This window comes from Pteropus alecto, unplaced genomic scaffold (genome assembly GCF_000325575.1).
Source record: "Pteropus alecto unplaced genomic scaffold, ASM32557v1 scaffold87, whole genome shotgun sequence".
In the NCBI taxonomy this organism is placed as follows: Eukaryota; Metazoa; Chordata; class Mammalia; order Chiroptera; family Pteropodidae; genus Pteropus; species Pteropus alecto.
Window position 1 is genome coordinate 2474833 of NW_006443225.1, and position 7872 is coordinate 2482704.

Below are 7872 nucleotides of genomic sequence, written 5' to 3' on the forward strand. Positions count from 1 at the left end.
GTGGGACTGGTGTCAGAAAGACCTAGTTTGGATCCCAGCTCCATACTGATGAGCTGGGTAATCTTAGAAAGTTACTGGGAGGCTGTGAGACAGCATGTGTAATGGTTAAGTGATTTGGCTCTGTATTTTGAATTTCATCTCTATCATTTGGCGGTCTTGTAATTTTGGAGAAGTTGTCCTACTTAAATTGATAGTTCTATCAAATGCAGATAATGAAGTATATATTTCTTATAGTATTGAGAGGAATAATAATAGTGGCTAATATTTATTAGGTTGTTTTGGGAGCATAAAATAGTCAGATTATGAACAAGTAGACCCTTGTATTACCCTGAGATGGCCTGGGAACACTAAATGTCTGGTGAAAACCAGCATTCAGAGGAAGAACCTGGATAACCTCTTCAAGTAAATGCTACTTTATTTTTGTTAGCTATGACTTAGATACTAAAGCACTATATCTAAAGGAGATTCATAGAAGAGAGCTCATTTATGTTTTTGAAGAAAATAAAAAAGTTCGATCCTTAAAACTCACCAGGCAATCTGGTGTGTAGGGAGCTTGGGGGAAGGACTTTTAGCAAATATGCAGACTTCTAAATCTCCCCCATATGTGAGAAAAGCAAACTGTCACATGAAGGGTCAAATGCTTCCACAAAGCTCACCGGGCTAATTCCCACACTACATGGGCTGCTTGCACGTGGACATATAAAGGCATAAGCCTTTTAAGGATACTCACTCTTAGACTCCTAAATGTGGGTTGCCCTTGATGACCCTGCTACTGCTTTCATGGAGCATATTGTCAGGATACAAGGCAGAAGTTTTAGTGATTTTAAACCTTACAAATCTTTCTCAGTCTCCAAGAAAAAGATAGAAGATAAGGTTTTATTCACACGATTACCATCATGGAGTTCAACTTTTCTGTTTGGATCCCACAGAGCTTATTTTACATTCTTTAGAAAAGAGAGATACCCCCATCCTCCAACCTAGGCAAGAGTCACCTAGTAACTGGCAGTGACAACCAGCTCTGAAATTAAAGGATAGTGCAACCTAAGGAAAAAATATTGTGACAGAAAGAGCTGGAGCTGCCTGGAGGTTCTGTTCTGTTTTTCCACATTCTCTTTGTGACCCAAACCCAAGAGAGATAGATGTTGGATGCCCAACTAAAACTTATTACGGCTGGAAGTCTATTCACTAGGGCAGCTCTCTCTCCCTTTAACAGAGAACTATCAATCTCCCAATGGGTGTGCTCCAACGAATCTCTCTCTTTACAAAAATATAGGTTATAAAATAATAAAATTAAATAGTTATTATTATTCATGGAAGATGTTATAAATTGGAAAGTCCTTTTCTATATAGTAGCTTATCATCTGTTTCTCACAACAATACCAGGGAATAAATGTTAGGCATTGTTAGAGAAAAACATTTGGCTAAACTCTCAAAATAAGGACTTCTTGGTCAGCCGTCTATAGTTACCGCATATTTTAAAGGAGTTGACCTCACAAAATTCTCCATGCAAAGAAAGACTCTAACACCATTCAAAGCTTGGATTCCATATCCTTTTGTGATCTTTAATTTGATTATGGGGCTGAAAGAAAGATGAATGTTCTTTTTTCTTTTAAACCCTCGTCCTTTGATCCAACCCTTGTTCCCAGTTGATCATGTAAAGGTAGAGTCACCTGTTCCTAAGTGTGAGGAGGCCATAAATAAATCTTGGGTCACCAACTGCATGGAGGATGAGTTGTAAGAGCGGAAAATATTCCAAAATGAAAACATGAAGTCTGAACAAGAACGAGAGTCAACAGTTCCACACAAAGCAAGAACTGCCCCCAAACTTTACTTTACTTCTACCTTCTCCACCCCATAGTCGTAGGCAGAGATCTATCTCAGCAATTCTCCTCTACAGAAGTGAGAAGATGAAGGTGATTTTGCTCTTCTTCACCAATGGAGGATCATAATGATTCCAATTTCATACCCAAGAAAGAGGATCATCATATTATCAGAAAAATCTTCTCTGCATCCTTCTGAGGCGAGTTTTTAAACTTGTCTTTGCTTGTTTGTATTCATGTTGTACCAATTTGACATTGCTCCAGCCCACCTCTAAAAGATGTACTTCTGGTTAGGATTTTGAAAAAGATAGGAACCTTTATTTCCCCAGAAATAACAAGAAAAGCCCAGATAAAAATATGAGCATGTTTTCTACAAGGTAGCAAGGGATGGTGGATATAAGTGAGCCCAGATTCACTGAACTATAGAAAGAAATTATCTTTTAATAGATCATCTAGAAACAGTGTCAACTTCCATAAATGAGGCCAAGTACCTAATACAGGGGTGGTCAGACAGAAAAGTTGATTAGCTATGGATAAGGATGAATTTCAGAAATGAGGAAAAGTCAGCAAGCCTTAGACCACAGTTACAACGCTAATAGCAAGTATATATGATGATGGACATTAACTAGACTTAACGTGGTAATATTTTGCAATACATACAAATATCAAATCATTATATTGTTCACCTAAAACTAATTCAATGTTATATGTCAATTATATCTCAATAAAAGAAAGAAAATACAACCCAATTAGGTATCAAGCTGAGAACATTTAAAAAAAAGACATTTTCCAATTGCTGATAAAAATTATAAGCCCATAGATCAAAAAAATTAAAATAAATATCCAAGCAGAATAATTATAAGACCTTATGCAGTTTGCTGAACTGCAAAAAATTTTTTAAAAAAACTAACATGCAACAAGAGAAAATGACACATTACATAGAGATGATCGACAATAAGAATTATAGCTTATTTCTAATCAGAAAGAATGTGCATCAGAAGGTAATAAAATTACATCTTTAAAGCATTAAAGGAAAAAAGTAATTAATAACCCATAATTCTATTCTATTATTCAGGAAAAAATGTTCTTCAAACATTAAGGTACATTCATAATATTTTTTAAATAAATGAAAACTGTGAGAATTTGTCACCAGCATACTTGCACTTTAAGAAAGGTTAAAAAAATATTTTGAGTGGAAAGAAATGATACCATAAAAAACTTGACTCTATAGAAAGAAATGTATTAAACAAAAGACAACTTTTCTTTTTTTATATTTACAGTAAATGACTCGACTTTTTTAAAGCAAAATAAACAAAATGACCACTATATCAATGGGTTTATAACATGTGCAGAAGAAAAAAAATTACAACAGTACAAAGGACAGGAGGAGTGTGGCTCAAAGTATAGCAATATATATTTTACAAGAAGTGGTATAATATTATTTCAAGGTAGAGTAAAATAAGTTAAATGTGTTTGTGATGACTCGTAGAAAAACCACTAAAAATAAAACAAAGTAGCGTGTCTAAAAAGCCAATAAAAGAAATAAAATGAAATACTAAAAAATAAAAATCGAATTTTTTTTTTTTAAAATAGAGGCAGGAAAAGAAGAACAAAGGAACAAAGAGTAGAGGGGACAATTAGAAAACAATGAAAAGATAATAGATATAAACAAATTCTTTTCAAAAATAAATTAAATGTAAATGGATTAAACACTATCATTAAAAATCAGAGGTTTTCAGACTAAATAAAAACATAGCAGGTTTAAGTATAAAGTTTAAGTATAAAGAAAAGCTAAAGGTAAAAACATGGAAATGATACAAAATATAAAGCACTGAAAATAAGAAATTGGAGTGATCACACTAATATCAGACAAAGCAGAATTCAAGACAAGAAATATTATCAGAGATAAGATAGACGTTTCATAAGGATAAAGAGGTCAATTCACCAGGAAAACATAAAAATCCTATGCTTTTTAACTAATAGCAGCTTCGAAATAAATGTATTAAGAATTGAGAGAGCTGTAGTCGAATTCAATTATAGGTGAATATTTTAACACCTCTCTCGGTAATTAATAGAACAATTAAACTAAAAATCAAAAAGAATATAAGTTTTAGCAACACCACCAATTATCTTAACCTTGGACATGTATGGTTCACTCTACCCAACAAGAGCAAAATACACATTCAGATGCACATGGAGCATTTTTCAAGGTATGCCATATTCTGGGTCATTTATAACTTCAATAAATTTAAAAAGAATAAAATAATATGTATTAGAAACCATTAATAACAAGATATTTTAAAATTCCCCATATAATTATACATTATGCAATGCCCTTTGAGAAAGAAATCACAGGGAAATCAGAAAATATTTTTGATGAAACTATGGGAACAACATATAAAAATTTATGTACTGTAGCTACATGAGTGTTTAGAAAAAATGTTTTCTTTAAATATTTATATTAGAAAAGAAAAAAATTTAAAGTCAGTGACTAGAGCTCCTATGTTAAGAGACTAGGAAATTTAAAGCAAATTAAACCCAAAGTAAATAGAAGAAAGGAAATGATAAAAATGAGAGCAATAATCAATGAAATAAAAAATAAGCAATAGATACAATGAACAATATCATTTCTGTTCCTTGAATATATTATTAAAATTAACAAATATCTAACAATGTTGTTGAAAAATAAATAAAAACCAGTTACTATATTAGGAGTGAAGTAGTTATTAATCATACAAATATTAAAAGGAAAGTAATTATAAACACCTTTATGCCAATAAATTTTACAGGCTACATAGAATAGACAAATTCTTTGAAAGACAAATGCATCAAAACTGACATATGAAGAAATAGAATATGTGAATAGCTCTCTATTAAATAAATTGAATTAATTAGAAACTTTTCCATGAAGTAAACTTGAAGCCCAGATGGCTACCTTGAATAATAGCAATCTTAGACAAAATCTTTTAGAAAACAGAAATTATTTCTTCCCAACTCATTTAATTATATTACCATAATCCTAAAACAAAAACCTGACAAGAAACATTGCAAGAAAAGAAAATTAAAGACCAATATCCCTAATAAATGTAGACATAAAGAACTTTTATTAATTATTAGCTAATTAAATATAGCAATTATGTAAAAAGGTTAATATATTATCTTTAAATGGGGTTTACCTAGGAAGGCAAGACCGATTTGACAAAGAAACATCAATTAATGTTATTAACCACACTAACATACTAAAGGAGAAAAATTACGTATCATATAAATAGATGAAGAGAAAGCATTTGACGAAATGAAAATTTCAAGCTTTCAATAAACTGTAAGCAGAAGAGATTTCCTGAATTAGATAATGGGCATGGAAAAAGCTTACAGCTAACATTATACCCAATGGTAAAAATTATTCTTTTTCCCATACTAGTCATGGTTCTCCAAAGAAACAGTATGTATGTATGTATGTATACACACACACACATACATACATACATATGTATATGTGTATGTATATATGTGTAAGTATATATGTGTATATGTATGCATATATATGTATACATACATACACATATGTATGCATGTATGTATGTATGTATACATATATATGCATACACATACACATATATACTTACACACACACACACACACACACACACACACTCATGCAATTATGGAGATTAAGTCCTAAGATCTGCAGTAGGAAAGCTGGAGACCCAGGAGAGCTGATGGTTCCAGTCTCAGTCCAAAAGCAGGAAAATCCAATGTCTGAGCTTAAAGGCAGACAGTCACAGGGTCTTCCCTCTTACTCTCAGAAGGCTCAGCCTTTTTGTTCTTTTCATGCCTTCAACTGATTGGATGAGGCTCATCAGCATGGGGGAAGGCAATATGCTTTACTTTACTTAGTCTATCAATTCAAATGTTAATCTCCAGAATCACTCTCACAGAGATTCTCAGATTAATATTTGACCAAATGTGTGGGAACTCCATGGCCACGTGAGGTTAATACATAAAATTAACTTTCACACCCTCTAAGATCAGAAATAAGACAAAGATATACCCCTTTCACCACTTTTTTTTCAATATGTAATGGAGTTCTTAGCCATGGAAAAAGTAAACTTTTATACCTTCATTATGACTTAATAAAAAAAAGTATAAATATATTAAACAAAAATTATAGACCTAAATGTAAAGTCAGAAAGTATACATAGCTTCTAGAATTAATTATGGGATGATATATCTGTGACTTTAAGGTTGGTAAGGATATTTAAGAACTTTAAGAACCAAATAATAATAATAACAAATTAAATTTTGTCAGTATTAAAGACTTTTGTTCTTCGAAGGATAAGATTAGAAATTAAAAGGCAAATGACAGATGGGAAAGAATATTTGCAATTATTGTATCTGACAAAGAATTGCTATCTGAAATATATTTTAAAAAAATTAAAAAGTACAAGAAAGAAACAGTAAAAATGGCAGAAGACTCTAACAGACTTCAGAGAAGATCTCTAAATGGCCAATAAGCATATCAAAAGATGCTCAACATCATTAGTTATCAGGAGAAGGCAAATTAAAACCAAAAGGAGATACCACTCCATCTCACCAGAGTGACTAATTAAAAAGGCCAACACCACCAAATGTGGAGTCATTAGAACTCTTATACATTGTTGGTGCGGGTGCACATGGTACAACCATTTTGGAAAGAAATATGCTGATTCTTACAAAAATAAGCACAGAACTCTCTTATGACAAAGCAAAACCACATGCCTGTATCTATAAGAGACTAGTATAATAAGATTTATAGTGACTTTATAATTTTCTAACACTGAAAATAACAGATGTTCATCAATAGGAGAATGGAGAAATATGACATTCATACAATGCAATACTTCTCAATAATAAAAAGAACCAACACCAACAACATGGATGCACTTCAAAACATGATACTGTGCAAATCGAGAATGCGTAAAAAGAGTACATGCTGTAAGATTCCATATGTATGTTGTTCAAAGAATAGGTAAAACTAATTTATAGTGATAGAAATAAGAACAGTGGTTGCCTCTTACTGGGGAGAGGTTTAGTGGAAGGGGGACAAAGTGACTTTCTAGGTTGATGGTTAAAATGAAAAACACCATTCTTTCTCCTTCCTATGTAAAAAAGTAGGGAAAAAAAACAGTTTTTTTTCTATGTGTTTTTCTCCTGTGAGTCTCCTTTACTGCTCACATAAAATAGTTCGCTTCTGATCACTGAATGTATGCATGTGTTTTTCCTACACCAAGCAATCTTCTACAACATCAGCTGGGTGTCCTACAATTTAATTCAATTCTGATACTATCTCCAGGTTGATCGTGTCAGATCCCACAGGGTCAGGGCTCAGTCCCACAAGACTGTCCTCACCTGCTGCCACACACACATTCGGACTCCAGTTGCAAGCCCAGGTTGTCACCTGTGCTTCTGACCCACCTGCTATACATCTGAGGTTCCGATGACCCCTCTTTGGGTTTGATTAAGTTGCTAGAGCCACTCACGAAACTCAGGGAAACATTTATTTAAATTCACCAGTTTAGTAAAGGATATGATAAAAGACACAAGGAAAAGTCTGGGAGGATCCTGAGGGCAGGAGCCTTTTTCTCCTTGAAATTAGGGTGTGCCGCCTTCCAGGTATAGATGTGTTTGGAAGTTCTCCAAAGCCCATACTTTTGAGATTTTATGGAGGCTTCATCACATAAGCATGATCAGTTATTAACTCCATTTCCAGCCACCCTCCCCTCTAAAGAATGTGAGAAGGGAGTGGGGCTGAAAATTCCAAGCTTCTAATTATGCTTGGATCGTTCTGATGACCAGCCCCATTCCAGGAGCCCATCCAGAGTCACCTCAAAAGAATAAAAGATGCTCCAGGTGCTCTTATCACTTAGGAATTTACAAGGGTTTTAGGATCCCTGTGCCAGAAAATGAGGACAGAGACAAATCTATATTTTCTATTATCTCGCAATGGTCTAATCTCAACTAGAGTGCAGATTACATGGGTACATACATTTGTCAAAACTCATAACTGTAAAAT